At 48.2% G+C, this 20,335-nt stretch overlaps 1 protein-coding gene across 1 annotated transcript in view; it reads left to right on the forward strand.

The window, feature by feature from the left end:
- LETM1 (leucine zipper and EF-hand containing transmembrane protein 1) overlaps positions 1-20,335 on the forward strand; it is a 567,062-nt gene that overhangs the window by 318,029 nt on the left and 228,698 nt on the right. The gene's annotated exons all lie outside the window — the stretch shown is intronic.

Raw genomic sequence — 20,335 nt, forward strand, 5'->3', positions numbered from 1 at the left:
ATCATAAGACGTGGCTCAGTATGCTAAATCACTCCAGATGTTGTTAGCGGCAGATTTCATCACTGTTTCTCTGTATTGCTACGGCACCTTTCTAAAATACCTTGTATAAAGTGATCCTGTAAGTATGCCATTGAGAGTTCCACAGGATCAGTCCTGATCTCAACACTTAAGAACCAGAATTGCTAGCCTTGGCATCACATCTCGATAACTAGATGTCATTCATCTGTACCGTAAAAAACACCGACAGTACTGACTGTACGAAATGCATCACATATAAACTGATATTCCAGAACTGAATTGAGCGGCACCTTCGTAAACTGAATTCTCACAGAACATTTTTCTTGGCTGGCACCATTCACAGTAAATAGGTCATGATACCCTAGTCGCTAAGTCCCAGGTTCCACCATAGCTGCAGATGAAAAACACAGTGAGAGGAAACCCACTCCACTCGTTTGTTCCCTACGCACAGCTTTATCCCATGAGGGACTTCTGCCCAATAATGATCACAAATGTATTCTCTCTAATACTTTTTTTGTCTTCTCTGAGTGAGACTAATAACTGCACACAACAGTGCAAGTCTTATTAATGTTCGGTTTGTACTTGGGAAAAGCAGTAATCATGTATCACCTTGTTTACACGGTCTCCTGTAAGCCATTGTTTTCAACTACAATCTGGCTGTATCCAAACCCCTGGTCTTATAGAAAAGCCCTGTGCTTACCTTTACTCTGCCCCCTTCTCATGGCACAAGCGTGAGGGTTGTGGTCGCAGAGCAAGGTCTCTGGCCATGCCCTGCTATGAGCTCAGTCTCCATGTCTGTTTGAGCCAAAGTTTATTTCTTTTAGATTGCTTAAAACAATAGTATTGGCCATTTTTACTGTGTCATAGCATCCCAAAACGGCAACCTGTGGCACACATGCATTTACTGTACACAGAACCCAATTTAATTAGTCAGTGTTCTTGATTAATGCCCTTTTATGCTCATGTGTGTCCCAATTCCGCAAAGCAGTTGTTGGGGTTCTACTCCCTAAACCTTGGTCAGGCAATGCCTGTGACAAGGCATTTGTGAACCTCGTCACATTGGATAATTGCAACTGGAACAATTACATGTTCAAACCAAGCCTGATATACATGGACTGTTTGCAAATCCAAAAAAGTGTAATTTGAAAAATATCAGATTTCAACCAGAAATATGATACAAATGTACATAAACTTAGCCCTTGGAAATCCATTCTGAACCTTTTTGAAATGCATGCATCTCAAACTATTGATCTGGTGTACACCAAACAAAACAAATCACAGACCTATTCGGAGTACATTTCTCTCTACACAACAAATCTGAAAGGAACACGTTAGTTATAGATTCCTTACCTTAGAATTACTCCCAGGCGTCAGACTGGATCCGGAAAGTTTTTTCGTCAGCACTACCTTTGCGCTTCGGAAGGTAGCGTCGGTCGGCTCCGCGTCCGTCGGCTCCGCGTCCGTCGTTGGCATCGTGGTCGCCGGGATGATGTCGCCTGCTGACGTCAGTTCTTGCTTTTTCTGCGCTACGGAGAGGGGGAGCGTCATACTCTGTGGTGTTGCGTAGGGCGGCAAAGGCCCTCCACCTCGAGCTTCCTACGGTGGCGGTCAGGACTAACCTCCCGACAGAGGGGCTTCAGCCAGCAGCGAGCTCTTAAGAGTCCCTGCTGTCGTTTAATGAGGCCCTTACCGACGTCCTTTTGGGCAGGTGGTCCAGGCCCAATATAGGGGCACTTGTGGATAGAATGATTGCCCGATGCCACCGCCCGGATCCGGCCGACCCCCACTTTCCTCTCCCAACACCCCACCCTGGAGTGCTTGGTGGTCCAAGCCTCCACTTCCAAGAGCGCATTCCCTACCACTCCACTGGACAGGGAATCCGAGAAGCTGGACATTCTTGGGAAGAAAATGTTCTCTTTCGCCAGATTGGGACTGCAGTCGGTAAACACTGCATGTCTATTGGGCTATTATTCCCACTCTGTGTGGGATATGGCTGCGCAGGTGCTGCCTCAATCTCTGGAGGAGGCCTGGACAGTGCTCTCCCAGGCTGTCGCCGCCGGGAGGGATGCGGCTAAGTTTACCATCCGTTGTGGGCTGGATACTGCTGACACTCTAGGCAGGACGATTTCCACGTCAGTAGCCCTTAGTCACTACGCCTGGATAAGAGTGACTGGCTTTTCGGAGGATGTCCAGAACACCTTGATGAACGTGCCCTTTGATGGCCGTCGCCTTTTTGGCGACAAAGGAGACAATGCTCTAGAGTGTTTCAAGGACTCACGGGCTATGGCCAAGTCCTTGGGCCTCTCCAGCCGCATAGCTCAGTCTGCTTTTTGCCCCTTTCTTGGCTACGGAAGGGGTGCCCACTACGTCCCGCCCAGAGCCACAGGCAGCAGCACGTTTCCCATCCTTTGCTTGGCCGGGGACGGGGAACCAACGCCGTGGTTCAGGGGGCCAGCGGGTTGGCCTGTCCACCAACCTCCCCCTCTGCAGCAGCCTCCAAACCCTCCTAATCCGACCTTTCAGGCCCATCAAACGCCAGTGGGCAGCAGGATCCACCATCACCTCTCCCACTGGCGCACCATCACGTCGGACAGGTGGGTTTTGCAAATAGTCCAAAAGGGCTACTCCCTCCCCTTCAAGGCTACCCCTCCAGCCAAGCCACCTCAATGCCACCGCATGTCGGAGGATCACCTGGCACTTCTCCAACAGGAATTTTTGGCTCTCTTAGCCAAGGGAGCCATCAAGCGCGTTCCTGCCCCAGAAGTAGGTCGTGGTTGCTATTCCCACTACATTCCGGTATCCAAGAATGACAAGGGCCTGTGTCCTATCTTGGATCTCAGGAACGCCAACCGCTTCCTCCGGAAGGAGAAGTTCAAGATGTTGACGCTCGCTCAGGTCTTGTCTGCCCTCAACTCTGGAGACTGGATGGTAGTGTTGGACTTGCAGGACACTTATTTTCACATCCCCGTCCTGCTGGCCCACCGGCGTTAACTGCGGTTCACATAGGCCACGAGCATTTTCAGTTTACCGTGCTCCCCTTTGTCCTTACCAGCGTCCCTCGGGTGTTCATGAAAGTGATGGCGGTGGTCGCAGCTCATTTGCGCAGATCAGGGGTTCCAGTCTTCTATCTCGACGACTGGCTGTTGAAGGCGGACTCGTCCCAGGCAGTCGTCTCCCACCTCCAGACTACGGCCGACCTCCTGCATTAGCTGGGGTTCTCCATCAATGTGCCGAAGTCACACCTGATTCCCTTTCAGAAGCTCCTCTTCATCTGAGCAGTTCTGGACATGACATAATTTCGGATTTATCCTCCCGAACAGCCAGTCCGGGATATTTGGGCTACAATTCCGATCTTTCAGCCTCTATCCTGGGTTTCGGTCCGGATGACCCTGAGGCTGCTGGGCTTCATGGCATCCTGCTGGTCGATCATGCCAGGTGGCATATGCGGGCTCTGCAGTGGGACCTGAAGTTCCAGTGGGCGCAGCATCAGGGGAATCTGTCCGATTGCATCCAGATCTCGGAGGGCACTGCTCGACACTTGCAGTGGTGGCTCACGAACCAGCATTGAGTCAACGGCAGATCCCTCTCCCTTGCCCAATCAGAGCACACAGAGGTGACGGATGCATCCCTTCTGGGATGTTGCGGCCACATGGGAGAGGCGGGGATCAGAGGCCTCTGGTCTCCGGCACTCCAGGCATTCCTTGTCTCTGTCCGGGGATGAGAAGTGCAGGTGTTCACAGACAATACCACCGCCATGTGGTACTGCAACAAACAGGGTGGGGTGGGGTCGTGGACTCTGTCAGGAGACCCTCCGCCTCTGGACATGGCTGGAACATCAGGGCATATCCCTGGTGGTTGAACAATAGGCAGGTTCCCTGAATGCCAGGGCGGACGAACTCAGCCGCAGGTTCATGATCGATCACCAATGGCATCTTCACTCTGAGTTGGTGCAAGGTCTCTTTCTGTAGTGGCGAGAGCCTTGGTTAGATCTATCCGCCACCGAAGAGAACACGCAATGTCAGCAGTTCTGCGTGTTGGAATTTCCAAGGCGGCACTCGCTAGGCGACACTTTGTCACGAGTGCAGTTGTGGTCTTCTATACGCCTTTCCACCTATACCACTTCTGCCCAGACTGCTGAAGAAGATCAAGCGCCGAAGTTTGCGATGTAATCTTGGTAGCCAGGCGTCCCTCCACTAAGACGGTATACGCCTGCCGGTGGAATAAGTTTGTGGCATGGTGCACAGCAAAGGCTGTGGATCCCGTTTCTGCCCCTCTTTCTGAAGTTCTCTTGTTTCTTCTTTCTTTGGCCCTGCACGGCTCTGGGCACGATCAAAGGCTATTTTTCGGCCATCCCTGCCTTCCTGCTGCTTCCCAATCAGCCTTCTCTTTTCAAGTCCCTGATTGTAAATCTTTCTTGAAAGGCATAACATCTCTTTTCTCCTAAACCCTTTGTTATGCCTCAGTGGGACTTGAATCTAGTCGTAACTTTTTTAATGTGCGCTCCCTTTGAGCCGCTTCACAACTGTCCTCTAAGGCTTCTGACGCTTAAAACTGCTTTCCTGGTGGTAATCACATCTGCCAGACGGGTGAGTGAGCTCCAGGCCCTTTACTCAAAGTCTCCTTTCCTGTCGGTCCATCCGGAAAGGTGGTTCTCAGGACTCGTCCATCCTTCCTGCCGAAGGTTGTCACTGCCTTTCACATCGGGCAGACTATCACTTTGCTTACCTTTTTTCCGCTCCTCCGTCTGGACCCAAAACATGCGCTTTCCTTTTATCTGGATCGCACAAAACAGTTCTGGGTAGATGACAAGCTCTTTGTTGGCTACGTGGGCGCCAAAAAAGATTGGGCTGCACACAAGTGGACTATCTCCCAATGGGTCGTTTTGTGTATCAAAGCCCATTCCACCAGGGCGATGGCAGCAACTACTGCTTTGGTACGTAGAGTTCCTCTGAATGACATTTGGCAGGCAGCTACGTGAGGCTTCGTTGCACACCTTTACCAAACACTACTGCCTTGACAATCCAGCCCAGAGAGACAGCTTCTTTGGCCGTTCTGTTCTCCAGGACTTTCTGGTGTGATCTCGGCTCGCAGACCCTCCTCCGGGGTTGGTATTGCTAGGGTATCTATTCTAAGGTAAGGAATCTATAACTAACGTGTTTCTTTCATATGAACAAGTTATTTACCTTCTCCAGTATTGGGGTATCTTTCATAGATTCACATGCCTGAATCATTTCCAGTTGTCTGAGTGGGAGTCCCACAGTACATCAAAAAAGCAATAATTATGCACATAATAACCATAACATAGCTAACATAGAACCAGGAAGCAAAGTAGATAGAAACTAGAAGGAAAAAAACTTCCGCATTTATGACTTATCCAAGTCATTATATGCAGTCCAAACTGCAGCCAATCAGGCGACAGCACCCTCCAGAATGTTCTCCTCAGAGGCTCAGGCTCTCAGATTTTCTACCGCACATGGTGTGAAGGGAGTCTCCCTGAGCTCTGCTCAGTACTCTATTTCTTCAGGAATTTTCTTCATTTCAGGATGCCTTCATCTAAGAAATCTCTTTCGACCTTGTGAGTCTTGTGGGAAGCTCCGGCTGTTTTCTGAGGACCCTCACAAGGTGCATTTATTGCCTGTAACCAGGTGAGAGACTGTAAGATCTGTAGGACCTTCGCTCAAAAAACTCTGAGACAGAGAAGGACGTCTACTTCTGTGGCTACAGAAGATTAAGGATCAAGACAACCCCTTATCTGATGTTGGGAGTGTTGCCTCGGGCTCAACTATGTCCTCTAGGAAGAGGATTGCTGAGGAGCATTTGTCTTCTCCTGGGGCTAAGGTGTCGAGAAAACAGCAAACCTCTAAAGGTGCTGAATTGCCTTCCACCTCAAAAAAAGGTTCCTCCACCTTCTAAAAGTAAGCCTCTGCCTACTACGCCCCCGAGAAAAACTGAGAAGTCTTTGGCTTCAAAACGACTTTCTGAGAAGGATTTACCTCAGAAAAAAGTTCCGTTGTCGACGACATCGATGACGACTTCTTCGTCGACTAAACTCATCGTCGACTCTACAACGACGTCGACTGCCACCTTCTCGTCGCCGAGACCACAGATGATCATAACGTCGGCATCAACGCAGTCGACGCTGGTTTCCGTCTCCGTGAGGCCAATCTCGTCGACGAAGGAAATTAGATCTACCGTCGACGTCCCTTCGACGAAGATTAGAAAGATCTTGTCGTCGGAGGCTGCCTCGTCGTCGGAGCCTGCCTCGTCGACGGTTACCTCATTGACACCAGCTCCATCGACGACGACTCCGTCGACAGCTCCCTCGTCGACGCTGCAATTATCTTGCGTCTACGGCCTCTGCACCCTCTGTACCGTCTACAATGTTGGTGCAATTACCACCATTGGCAACAGCATCTTCCTTGCTGCACAGACGTGGTTCTTCATTAGAGGCCCTCTCTCCACAGCAGATTTCCCCTACTAAGGTACCTCTAGAGTTACCTGAACAATTATTGGATTATGGGGAGGATGATGAGGAGTCTTAAGAGGATGACAGATTTCGCACTGCCAGGAGCCCTTCAAAATTATTCATTAAATATCACGAGGAGGATCAGGATGACACTCCTTCCCCAGAGACTGTGGGTCCAGCTCCAGGTGCAATCCCGACGGCACAAATGCCTTTGGCACTATTCAACAATCTACAATTCATGTTAGATGATTATTATCGCCGTTTCCCTCCATCTGAATCGGCTTCGTCCATTCCACCGACACCTGTGCCTCAAACTTCCTTTTCTGCGTTGAGGTAACCCAGACCACCTTCTCAAGTGCCTTCGCATCATTCCCATGACGCCCACACCTCGGACGACGATAGGGAGGAAGGAGAATTGGATGACAGATTGCTTTTTACAGAGTGGGACGATTACCAAATACAAACTCCGTCTCCTTCAACTCCAGCTCCCATTGATTCTCCTCCAGTTGACATCGGATGTTTTCATCTTCTTATGGAAAGGGCAACACAAAGATTCCTCCTGCCTATGGAAACAAAAAAGGATCTACGTTTCCTATACGACTTTAAAGATAAGCCGAGGAAGCGGGTACGGACTATCCCAATCATTGACTTCATTTGGAAAGAGGGATTGATGGTCATGAAAGCTCCTGCTTCTGTTCCTGCGGTTCTGCCTTGCCTCGACAAAAAATATAAGGCACCAGATAACTCGCCTGCATGCCTCATAGGTCAACCAAAAGCTGACTGTTATTGCCCAAGCGGCACAACGACGAGCTAGAAACCCCTCCTCTCCGGTCACAGCTCCTCCGGATCGGGATGGCAGACGATTGGAGGCTATTGGAAGAAAGGATTCCACCATGGCAGTGTCGACCGTCCGTGCTGCTAATTCACTGGCCATTTTAGGCCGGTACGACAGACAGATGTGGTCGGACATCCCTCCCTCCATCAACATGTTGTCGGAACCATCTAAATCCAGAGGCCATGTTCTAGAGTTCATAAAGATTCCTCCAAACTCTCCTCCCAAGGGCTCACCTCCAGCTCATCTCAAGGAGCTTTTTTCCCAAATAAATTTGATGCTACAAAAGGGAGCGATCAAAATGGTCCCTCAATTGCAAAGAGGAACTGGGTTTTATTCAAGATTTTTCCTGATAAAGAAAAGATCGGGAGAATGGCGCCCCATTCTGGATCTTCGCTCCCTCAGCAAATATTTTAAAAAGTTATCCTTCCGGATGTTAACGCTTCAAGAAATCCTTCAACTCCTTTCTGCGGGGCATCACATGGCCACCATCGACCTCCAGGACGCGTATTTCCATGTACTGATTCTACCCAGACACAGAAAATTCTTGCGGTTCAGAGTGGCTGGCAGGGACTTCCAGTTCAAAGTCCTTCCTTTCGGACTACGTTCCGCACCCCGTGTGTTTACTAAGATTCTAGCACCGGTGGCTGCACACCTTCGTCTGGAGGGGATCCAAATCTTTCCGTATTTAGACGACTGCCTTATCAAGGCGAATTCTTTTGCATTCGCAAGCGCCCACATTCAGAGATGTTTGTCCCTCTTCCAATCTTTGGGCCTCTCCATCAATCTCAACAAGTCTCATCTCATCCCATCGCAAAGAAAGACGTTCTTGGGAGCCACGTTAGACACTCAACTGACACAAGCATTTGTCTCAAGCGAAAGGCAACCAAAAATTTGCAGACTTGCCCCCCTTTTGCGATCAAAAATGTGCGTTTCAAGTCCGGCAGTTCAAGTCATTTCTGGGGATGATTTCTTCCTGCATTCCTTTAGTCCCCAACTGCCGTCTCAGAATGAGGCCCCTACAAGAAGAGCTCCACGACCAATGGTTGCAGGATTCAGGGTCCTTCGACGATCTCATTCGCATCACTCCCCGGATGCGAGAAGCCTTACTCTGGTGGACTCGCAAAAGGAACGTGGAAAAAGGGTGCGCATTCCTAGTGGAAGCTCCAAGTTTCACCATCACCACAGATGCATCCCTCGAGGGCTGGGGAGCACACCTTCAAGGGCTGACGGTCAGCGGCAAGGGGAACGTCCTGCAGCGGACGTGGCATATCAACCTTCTAGAATTGCTAGCCATCTTCCTGGCCCTAAAATCTTTTCGCACCATCATTCTGGGGGCATCAGTATTAATCAGGACGGACAACACAACAAGTATGCACTACTTGAAGAAACAAGGAGGAACAACGTCTGCCCTGCTCTCTCAACAAGCCCAACAAATTTGAGACTGGGCGATACGACACAGGATCAGCTGGTCAGCGATGCATGTTCTGGGAGTTTCCAATGTCTTGGCGGATTCCCTAGGCAGATCAAAGTATCCAATCACGAGTGGGAGCTACATCGAGCAACGTTGGATCGAATTTTTCAGGAGTGGGGTCGTCCCGATCTAGACATGTTTGCGACCAGTCAGAACCGCAAATGTCCATTCTTCGCAAGTTGGCTTCCCCACAAGGGGTCACGCCGGAATGTGTTTTTCGATGAATTGGTCGCAGATCTATGCTTACGCCTTTCCTCCGATACCGTTGGTTCCCAGGGTATTCCGGAAAATGAAGAGAGAACCTGGTCGCCTAATTCTCATTGCTCCCAGGTGACCTCGCCAGTTTTGGTTTACCGAACTCCTCCTTCTCTCAGAATGCGATGCCATTCAGTTTCAACCAATACCGAACCTTCTGTCCATCCAGAATGGACAGATCTGCCATCCGGACCCTGCATCTCTGAGATTAGCGGCCTGGCGCCTGAGCACCTTGAATTCGCTCATTTAAATATTCCTGCGGACTGTAAGGAAGTCTTAGCCAATGCTCAAGCGCCTTCCACTATTAAGACGTACAGGCTTAAATGGAAGAGATTCTGCATGTGGTGTCAAACTGCCAATATTCATCCAATCCATGCAAAACCAGAGCAGATTCTACCATTCTCTTTGCACTTGGCAAGATCAGGCCTTTCCCATTCTACTCTGAAGGTATTTTTAGCGGCTATTTCAAGATATCGACAAGATGGTTCCAACTCTTTATTCAGCTAGGATCGTTCAACAGTTCTTCAAAGGATTGTTTCGGTTGTTTCCTCCTATCCGCCGTCCACCTCCATCCTTGCATCTTAACGTTGTGCTTGCACAACTTATGCGACACCCCTTTGAACCTATTCATAGAGTGGATTTGAAGATTCTGTCGTGGAAAGTGTCTCTGCTGTTAGCTTTAACATCAGCTAGGAGGGTCAGTGACATTCAAGCCTTCACTATTAATCCGCCTTTCCTTCAATTCACTTCAAACTCGGTAGTACTACGCACTAACCCCAGTTTTATGCCTAAAGTACCTTCGGACTTCCATCTAAACGAACCAATAATTTTAAAGACTTTCTTTCCTAATCCTCAGTCACCTGCGCAAAGGACTTTACATACCCTTGACATCAAGAGATGTCTCAAATTCTATTTACAACGGACTTCTTCAATCCGTAAATCTGACCAGCTATTTGTGGCCCATGGAAGGATACCCAATATCCAAACAGACCATAGCTCGTTGGATTTCTGCTGCATTTTGTTTCTGTCATCAGCAAGCAGGAAGACCATTACAAACAACTCCAAGAGCACATTCTACTAGAGCAATCTCCTCCTCTACTGCTCTTTTTGCTGGTGTGCCGCTTCATCAAATCTGCCGAGCTTCAACATGGTCCAGCAGGCACACTTTTACCAAGCACTAATGTTTGGAAGCTGACAGTAATGCAGATACGTCTGTGGGACAAGCGGTTCTCCTTAATCTTTTTAAGGTGAGCCTCTGTTCTTCCCGCCTCCTCTTTACTGTTTCTCAGACACATTTCAGCTATGCTTATTATTTATATAAACATTGCCCTATATATATATATATATATATATATACACACACACACATACATACATATTTGGAACTTCTATGTTTGTTACTGCATAATGTCTCTTGTACATATGATTGTTACAAGTAGAATCTTACGAGCATTATTATGGATGTACTGCTTTCTACTCTGATTCAGGCATGAGAATCTATGAAAGATACCCCAATACTGGAGAAGAACAATAGTTACTTACCTGCAATCTGTGGTTCTCCAGTATTGGTATCTTTCATAGATTCACATGCAACCCACCCACCTCCCCTCAGAAGCTTGCTTATGCTCTTTTCACTTTGGTTCACTCTTGTGTGAGAAAATCTGAGAGCCTGAGCCTCTGAGGAGAACATTCTGGAGAGTGCTGTCGCCTGATTGGCTGCAGTTTGGACTGTATATAATGACTTGGGCAAGTCATAAATGTGGAAGTTTTTTCCTTGTAGTTTCTAGCTACTTTACTTCCTGGTTCTGTGTTACCTATGTTATGGTTATTATGTGCATAATTATTGCTTTTTTATGTACCGTGGGACTGCCACTCCGACGACTGGGAATGATTCTGGCATGTGAATCTATGAAAGATAACAGTACTGGAGAACCACAGATTACAGGTAAGTAACTATTGTTCTTCGGTAATGATATATCTGTAAGAAACATTAGTTATAGATTCATTACCGCCCCACCCATCCTCCCCGTTCTGCGAACTGATTTCTAGGGTTAAGGATGTCCTTACAGGACCCTAGTTTTGTGCACCAGTGGTCAGTGTCTTGCATGGCTCTGCGTTTCTAGCGCAGAAAGTCGTGTACAGAACTGATGTCAGCGCGCGAGGGCAGCGTCTAAGTACCTACCACGACGTTGTCCCGGCAACCACAACGCCAACGACGGACGCGGAGCCGACCAACGCCACCTTCCGAAGCGGGAGGTACTGCTGACGAAAAAACTTTCCGGATCCAGTCTGATGCCTGGGGGTATTTCTTAGGTAAGGAATTTATAACTAACTAATGTTTCTAACAGATATATTGTTACCGAAGCAAAGTAACGTGTTTGTTTGGTGTTATTCTATTGAACAATTGTCCCTATAGCAAAGAGCCAAAATTCATACAGGACTTATTATGCAAAATGCTACTTTTGGAGTAAGGTAAAAAAAAAAAAAAACTTTGCCTCGGTTTTTCACCCTTTGTCCAATTTATGGTAACTTTGAAAATAAAGAACCTTTGATGGACACACCAGGAGCCTATATATTTAGGTTACTGACGGTTCTTTTCTTAAGCATGTGCTCAGTCCTGAGGGTTTACATTACCATGAGGGGACTAGTTGACCGTAAATGTTAACGTCACTGGACTAGAAGCATTGCGATAGGCCCACCACACTTCATTCAGTACTTCAGACAACAGCTTTCTTGACTCTACTGCGATCTGCATACATGATTTCACCACCCCATTCATGCGTTCTGCAAGACCTTTGGTGAGTAAAGAGCAGTTTTAAGGTGAACTATGGACAGTTCTCTCATGAACTCCTGCATGTCATTGGAAGTCAACTGGACTCCATTGTCCGTTATAATCTCCTGAGGTACTCAATCACGAGTGAACTCCTCCTTCAAGAAATTGATCACCACTCTTGTGTGAATAGAACTTACGCACTTAGCCACCACCCACTTAGACATATAGTACACTAATGGAGGTGGAAAGGACCAGCAAAATCCAAACCCAATTTCTTCCTTGGTTCTATTGGAATCTCCATAGCGGACAATATAGCTTTAGGTACCACCTTACTGTTTTCACTCCTGGCACATGAATCACAACCCTTAACAACACACATCACTTGTCGATCTAATCTATGCTACCAGTACCCTTCCCTCACCCTGGATTCGGTGAGGTTCCTCCCTAAACGGACTTCATGAGCAAAGTTCACAATCTTTTCTCTCATTGCCTAGGGTGGAATTATTCTGGTGCCCCAGAACAATTTACTTCCATCTGGGATACCAAGCATCAATCAGTCAGGGAATTGTAACCGTGAGGGTCTCAAGGCGCTGAAGTGGGAGGGGGGGGGGGGGCAGATCTGTTTAGCCGAAGAGCCAGGTCTTGAGGTTCTTCCTGAAGGTGTTCAGGGAGGGGGCACAGCTGATGTCTGCCAGTAGCTCGTTCCACATCTTGGCTGCAATGTGAGAGAAGGATCTTCTGCCTGCTCCTGCTCTGTGGATGCACGGGGTTTCGGCCAGTGCGAGGTTGGAAGATCGGAGGTTTCTTTTGGGTACATGGAAGTTGATTCTGTCGTTGAGGTATTTGGGCCTGTTTTGTAGGCATGAGTGAGTATTTTAAAAGTGACTCTTTTCTCCACGGGGAGCCAGTGGATACTTCATAGGTGTTGGCTGATGTGTTCGTGTCGGGGGATGCCGAGGACGAGTCTGGCGGCGGTGTTCTGTATTGTCTGGAGTTTGCGGAGTAGGGATTTGTTAATGGCGGCGTAGAGTGCGTTTCTTTAGTCCAGTCTGCTGGTGATAACTGCGTGGGTGACTGTCTTCCTTGACTCAGGGGGGATCCACTTGAAGGTCTCGCGGAGGGTGTTGAAGCAGCTGGAGGTGACTGCGTTGACCTGTTGGTTCATGAGTGATGAGTCAAGTACGATGCCGAGGTTCTTGGCGTGGTCTGAGGGGGTAGCTGGGCTTCGAGGGCGATCTGCCACCAGGTGCTGTCCCATGAAGAAGGGGTGGTACCGAGGACAAGGACTTCTGTCTTCTCTGCTTCAGGCAGCTGTTGGTCATCCAGACTACGACGTCTTGCATTCCTTTCTGGAAGGTGAGTTTGGCATTGGTGGGGTTTTGGTGATCGAGAGGATGAGCTGGGTGTCGCCAGCGTAGGATACGATGTTGAGGCCGTGTTGTCGGACGATGGCTGCGAGGGGGGCCATGTAGATGTTGAAGAGGGTGGGGCTCAGGGATGAACCCTGTGGGACTCCGCAGGTGATTTTCGTGGGGTTGGAGAGGAAGGGTGGGAGTCTGATCCTTTGGCTTCTTCCTGTGAGGAATGATCGGATCCAGTCCAGGACTGTTCCTTGTATGCCTTGCGTCGTGTAGTCTGGCGACTATTGAGCGGTGGGAGACTGTGTCGAAGGCCGCTGATAGGTCGAGTAGGATGAGGGCTGCAGAGTGGCCTTGGTCCAGGAAGGTGCGGATGTCGTCTGTGGCGGCGAGTAGGGCGGTCTCTGTGCTGTGGTTGCTTCGGAATCCGGATTGGGACGGGTCGAGGATTGCGTTCTCTTCAATGAATCGTGTCAGTTTCCTGTTGACTGTTTTCTCTGCAACTTTGGCTGCGAAGGAGAGGAGCGAGATGGGCCTATAGTTCTTAAGGTCGGTGGGGTCAGCTGTGGGCTTCTTGAGCAGGGGTCTGACTTCTGTGCGCTTCCAGTCGTCTGGGAAGATTCCGGTTTTGAAGGTGGTGTTGATGGTTCATTGTAGTTAGGGTGCGATGGCGGCCGTGGCTCTGTGGTAGATGTGAGGGGGGCAGGGGTCTGTGGGGGCCCCCGAGTGGATGCTTTTCATGACCCTATAACACTCTGTTGATCTGCTAATGCCCTAACATCACAGTCACACCCAAAGTCCAACCTGTCCGAGGAAGCCTGAGTCTCCTTCCTTCTCGCACACTTAAACAACAACATAAGCACAGCCGACACACCAGTATATCCAGGCGTGCCCTCAGTTGATGAGCACTGTACATCCGTCTCACTGCCCAGCGGCACAGCGGACGTGCAGAGTATAGATGAAGTAAAAGTCCAATGGCAGATAACTAAAGGCAGAATTACTGGCGCTCCTGACAATAATAGAATCCCTCAGGCCATTTACAAAACCAGTCCACCAAAATAGGTAGGGTATATGACCCCTCTATTCACTCATGCTCTATTAGGTGCTACGATTCCAGCATATTGGAAAGGGTCCATCAAATCGCCCATCTTCAATGCAGGCGACAAATGAAATGCTGAAAACTATGAACTGATAGCCCTCATTGACAATGAGGCAAAGTATTAAGCTGGCACCCTACTGGAACAGCTACTTGACTGGGCTGATACAAATTAAATTATGCCGATCAACCAGACTGGGTACACACAAAAAAAAAACGGACCCTGACAAACATCATAGCGCTGACTCTACTTCTCGATTCTTCCAAAACAGTCAAATTACCAAGCGCTGACTCTACTTCTTGATTCTTCCAAAACAGCCAAATTACCAGTCTCCCTATTCTACATTGACGAGTATGCCACCTTTGAATGTGTTAATTGGAACAGATTTTGGATTACATGAAATACTGGTCTGCACTACCGACGCTCCTTTACATACAAACACTTGGGTTAGAATAAAGTTGGGCAGTGGGGCTAACCTCTCCAGGGCCATTCCAACATCCTGCGGGCTCAAACAGGGTTGTGTCCTCGCCCCCACTCTTTTCAACATATTTCTGGCAGACCTTCTTCCAGTCCTGTCTTCGTTTAACACTCATGCCGCGAAGCTTGGTTCCATCCTCCTTTCAGATCATCTCTACACGGACGGCTTGGTGTTGATTAGCTGGACAGAGGTCGGGATGCAACTTCTTCTGTACTCCACCCATGAATATTCATTAAAGATTGGTTTGACAATCAACACTAAGAAAACGAAAATCATGAACTGTTCTAGAAAAACAAGCTGAAAAATCAGCTGGTTTCTTGACTCCACCAAAGTCGACGAAGTCAATGGATATAAATATCTCGGACTGACATTTGACAGTAAAGGGAGTAAGTAAAAATGGAAAGGGCTTGCATTGGCAGCAGCATGTCATAGGGCACCATTCATGAACCTGAATGGTCTGTTGTAAAGCCCCATCTTAGAAATAGCAAGGGCGAAGGCGGTCCCAACTCTTGTGTACAGAAGTGAAGCTCCTCAGGGCAGGGTCTCAAAAACTCTAGAGCGCATGATCAAGAATTTATAGGGAAATCTTCCAACTCCCTAGATAAACCTCAGCCACCCAAATCAGGTATCAATTCGGTCTAGCCAAACAGTCGATATCAATATGCGCTGCATTATCATCATGTGCTATAGGCTAAAGTTCCCTCTGAAGGGACACCATAAACCACAATCTTTGGCTGGAAATAGACAAATCCAATTCAGCTGCTGGAGACTTTCTCTGAAGATCAATCGACCTACTTGCGGTAGGACAATAAACATTCGGAAGTACTTCTAAAGATCAATCGACCTACTTGCGGTAGGACAATAAACATTCGGAAGTACTTCTAACAAAACATTAAAATTAATTTATTACCTGAAGTGCAGGGCATCCCGCAAGAATCGTGCCCATGCGTGGATGGTGCTGACCAGTTACACCTCCCTAAAACCATAGCAATACCCGGGCGAGGCTTTTAGTAGCAGGACCCATTGTAACTTTTTAAAATAAAACCTAGGCATCCTCCCTTATAACGCGCACGCAGCACCATAGTTAAGGGCCAATGAGGAGGCTCCATGTAGGCTGTGTGGTCAACCAAAGGAGGGGGCAATCCACACCATCTGCCTTTGTAGGTCCACTTTAAACCTGCGCTGTCGCTGACTTCAGTCCTTTTGGAACCAGGCAAGGATGCGTTTCTGTAGACAAGCTATAATAGCTTGCCTAAACTCTGGAGACCCTTGAGTAATCTCCTGAACAGTAAATTATCTCTAGGGAGTTAAAGAAAGCACATTACCCGCCTGAACAGACCCACCAGCCTCCAACACCTCCTCCTCATGGGGGTGGGGGTGATGTACCCTCCCAGTCATAGCAACTATAGCACTGGACTAAGGCAACCTTGGTCCACTTGCTGCACCAAAACAATAATTTGCACAAGTCCTCCTTCTTTCACTTTACCTACCCGGACTATACAAATCATTTGCATGTCTGCACTGATAACATCTACAGCAAGGCAATCATTCTTACTGCTACCCCTAATCAACCCAGAAGTAGTTCTTCTGCACAAGTAGGCTAGTTCGTGGCATCAGGTCGGATAATAACAATGCTGCTAAGCAACTCTTTGCACAGTGCACAAAGAAGGACTCCTGCATTCCAGCCGTCAGACCAGGCCATTGAACACTTCCCCAACCTTGCCCGGCAAGGACGTTTTTTATCATTTCATTGCATTTATTGATCTATTTATTTCATCTGATTTATATTGTAATGATTTTAATTAATCGAACAATAAAGCTTACTTTGAGAAAATCACTTTCTTTCCAACTCAATTTATTCCTTACACTCTAGAGCCTTTTCACCCCTTTTGAGAGGGTATGCAAGGCTGGCTTAGTATATGGTGCCCACTTATGTAAGTGTAGCACCCTGCACTGATCCAGACAATCCTTATGGGGATTTTAGTGGTCTTAGATAACCTTAGAAAGCTCTCCAAGTGGTAGCTGTGGAGAGCAGCCTTCAGGCTTAGTTCAGAAGGATTGTAAGTCAGCTTGTTTTATCAGTACTTAATCTTATTGTATGGGTTAAGTGAAAAAGAACCACACAGTCTAGTTATAAAAATATGGATTTATTATTAACTCTCACTAACACAATATATTATGTCCTACCCAGAGAAATAACACAATGCACACTATACTTTGTCAATAGAATACGTACATAGCACAGAATACACAGTGGTTCCCAGGGGCAGTTCAAACCATATACTAAAATAGTGGAATGCGACCCAAGTCGAGAATGGACCCAGAAGACGTAGAAGAGCCGGGGACCTTAGGTGAGTATCTAGGGACCCCACGGAGGTCGTGTGCAGAGTAGGAACACAGCCACGTGCTCAATACTAGTCAATGGTAAGTCACGGTTGCAGTTTTAAAGAAGTACCCTTCCTAGGGGACCTTAAAGAAACCCAGTGGAAGATGGTAGATTGAGTCATCCCACCCGTGGATACCCCAGGAACCAGTGTACCTACACCAGGGAAACCAAGTGCATAGGTGTGAAGTGACGTCGGAAACCGCCGTAGAACACAATGGATGTCTTCGGAAAAGATGCTGCTGGCGAAGAAGTTGAAAATATCCGGTAGAACCCAAAGGTGAATTGAAGGTGAGAGGTACCTGCAAGCAGAGGGTACAGAGTCTATGCCACTCAGGAGTGACCAGGAGGCACGGAAGATGACTGCCCACCGATGTCGGCGATGCAGGAGAGTTGACGGTGCCCTTGAAATGGCAGCTGTACAGACCAGGCGAAGCGGAGGAGGGCCAGGAGCCTCGCACAAGCTGTCCCATGTCGGATGTCAAGAGCCAAGGGCTTAGTGTCCGGCAGGGGCACCAACAAGCTTTGGCAACAGCAACCAGCATAGTTGAAGAAAAAGGTGAAGTGTCGGGACCAGCAAGGTCCAGGTGACTCACCACGAGCAGGTAAGTCATAGCAGGCCCGAGCAAGCAGGGAGCCCACTGGAGCCAAAGAAGACCCTCGAGAGGACCCACAGACTGAAGGCACAGAGGACCTTGAGCAGCTTACCAAAAGATGAAGGCCCACGGTGTAGATGATGCGATGCAGGCAAAGATCTTGGCTGCAGGACATGCTTGAGGTAGGAGCTTCTTGGAGCCCGAACATCTCTGGAAGAGAGTGTCAGCAAGCCTTGGAAACTGCAAGTCTACGCAGTGCACAGGGGTTCTGTTCCAGCGGTTCCGACGAGGGATACTGGCCTCAAACTTGGTGAGAAGACCGTGCAGGCCTCGAGGGAGTTGCAGTACCACCACATGTGTTGCGGAACTTTTCAGAGTCCGTGGGAGCCCAGGATGAGCAGACTGGTCAGCTGCGTTGCAGTGCCTGCAGATGCAGGGGAGTGACTCCTTCACTCCAGGGGAGATTCCTTTAGGTGTCTTGGATGTTCACAGGCCCTGTGAAGAACCTTTATGGAGCACAGACACAGACGTTGCAGCAGGCTTGAAGGACAACAAGACCAGGAGCAGCAGGAGTCTTCCCAGTTGCAGTCTCCATTTCCAACACTAGGTCCAAAGTGCTCAGTCGGTCGAAGTTGAAGTGGTATTTGATCTGAATCTTGTCCCACAAAGAATCTAGGGACCCACCCACAGGTAAGCCCTTAAGTACCCTAAGGAAAGGGTTGGACCAATTCAGGGGTCCCTCCCAGATGAGGGGCTGGACAGTTGGGGAGGTTACTCCCATGTCCTTTGTCCAGTTTTGCGTCAGAGCGGGAGCCAACGGCTTCCTGAACTAGTTTGGACTGGAGTATACAAGGAGGGCACCAAATGTGCCCTTCAAGCAGTCTGAGTGGCTCTGGCAAGCATTTTCCCCCCCATGTCCCAGTCCACTAAACCCTGTCTGGGAGGTGGTGACACCACCCTGTGATAGGCTAGCTATTGTCCTGCCTTCCTCTGCTTGAGCTTAAGTCAGCAGCAGGATTGCAGAACCGTGTCTCTGATCGGCAGCAGTCATAGTTTTCTGTCCAGGTTTAGAATACCGGGAACCAGTCTGAGGGGTCCCCGGAGGAGCTTTACAGTGTATTCCAACATTTTTGATACCAAAAAGGACAGGGTTTGTTAATGCCAGTTTACGGATGGTCATTGATTAATGATGACTGGCCACTCTATTTATCTTAATGGCTAATGCACTTACAACCCGGGAGAATAGACTTCGAAGGGTGTAGGGGTGTCCTGCTCATGCAGGGGCACCCTCACACTTAGAACCAAGCACCCTGCCTTCAGGATTGAAAGGCCTGCCTTAGGGGTGACTTAAAGGTTTTAAGTGCAGTAACCTCAGATATAAGGAAACTTATATCTGTCGTAAGTCGTGCTAGCACCAGCTTACACAGGCTCTCATGGGTGACATAATACATGCTTCAGCCCATGGGAGACCCCTGGTGTACCTATGCCCTGGGTACTTTAGTACCATATACTAGGGACTTATCAGGGTACACCAGTAGCCAATCTGGAGTGTACACAAGTACTCACCATGTCCAATTTAGGAAAGAAGCACAGAGACTGGGGTCCTGATTAGCAGGGTCCCTGTTCGACTAGTCAAACACATAGCAACACCAGGCAAAAAGTGGGGGTAACCATGCAGAAGAATCCGTCCTTCCTACAGAGGGTCTTAAACTCCAGCTAACCTCCTAGAATTAATGATTTGAGTTCTTTGGTTTCCTCACCAGCCTCTTTTGCTGTTGGCCACTCGTCTTTCTGAAGCGCATTTTCACATACCCAGTTGACATTGTCCTAATTCGTTGACACCAACTCTCTATCCAGTAGCATCCTGGATAAACAGTCAACGCATTATTTGAGCCAGTGATAACCTCTACTTGGAAATTAAAATCAATCAATCCTTCTACCCATCTTTCTTTTGGAATATTTCTATTGAAACATTTTTTTTTAGAACATCAAATTTACCTCTGCTACAAGGAGAAACACAAGGGAATACATGCCCATCATCTGGTCGCAGTTACCCTGCACACACATTAATATCAACATGCATCTTTCTTGGTTAATGTATATTAATAACTATTGAACTTTGGCTTCCCCAGTCCCGACAGATGCATGTGCATTTGCGTTCCTCTCTCCCAGGGCTATGGTTGAGGTTTGTCGATCGTCCGGCATACCGCTTAATTTCAGTCCGTAGTACCTGAGCCAGGGACCCCATATGTTAAAGAATTTTTAGGGGCACCCTCTCATTTTGTGCGACACTTGTTCTGCCCCCATGTACATGCCCCTCCTTGCTTTCCACTCACGCAGTGATGAAGCGTGTGATGCACCCCAGTGTTTGGGTATATCCTTCTTGGGTATTACTAGTCCCAAGTTACAAAGTGTAAGGGAGTGTCTAGATATGTCTATTTCTGTGGATATTGCTCAACAGGGCTCACTTGGCATCTCTTGGCAGCTGTGTCCCCACTATCTCAATAAGCTCCTTTGTTATTTTGGCCCAGTATTCTTGTATGTGAGCGCAATCCCATAAAGTGAGGATATATGTACCACTTTCTGTTGTACAGTGGAGGCTTCC

The sequence above is a fragment of the Triturus cristatus genome, chromosome 2_2, assembly GCF_964204655.1.
Source record: "Triturus cristatus chromosome 2_2, aTriCri1.1, whole genome shotgun sequence".
NCBI classification, from domain to species: Eukaryota; Metazoa; Chordata; class Amphibia; order Caudata; family Salamandridae; genus Triturus; species Triturus cristatus.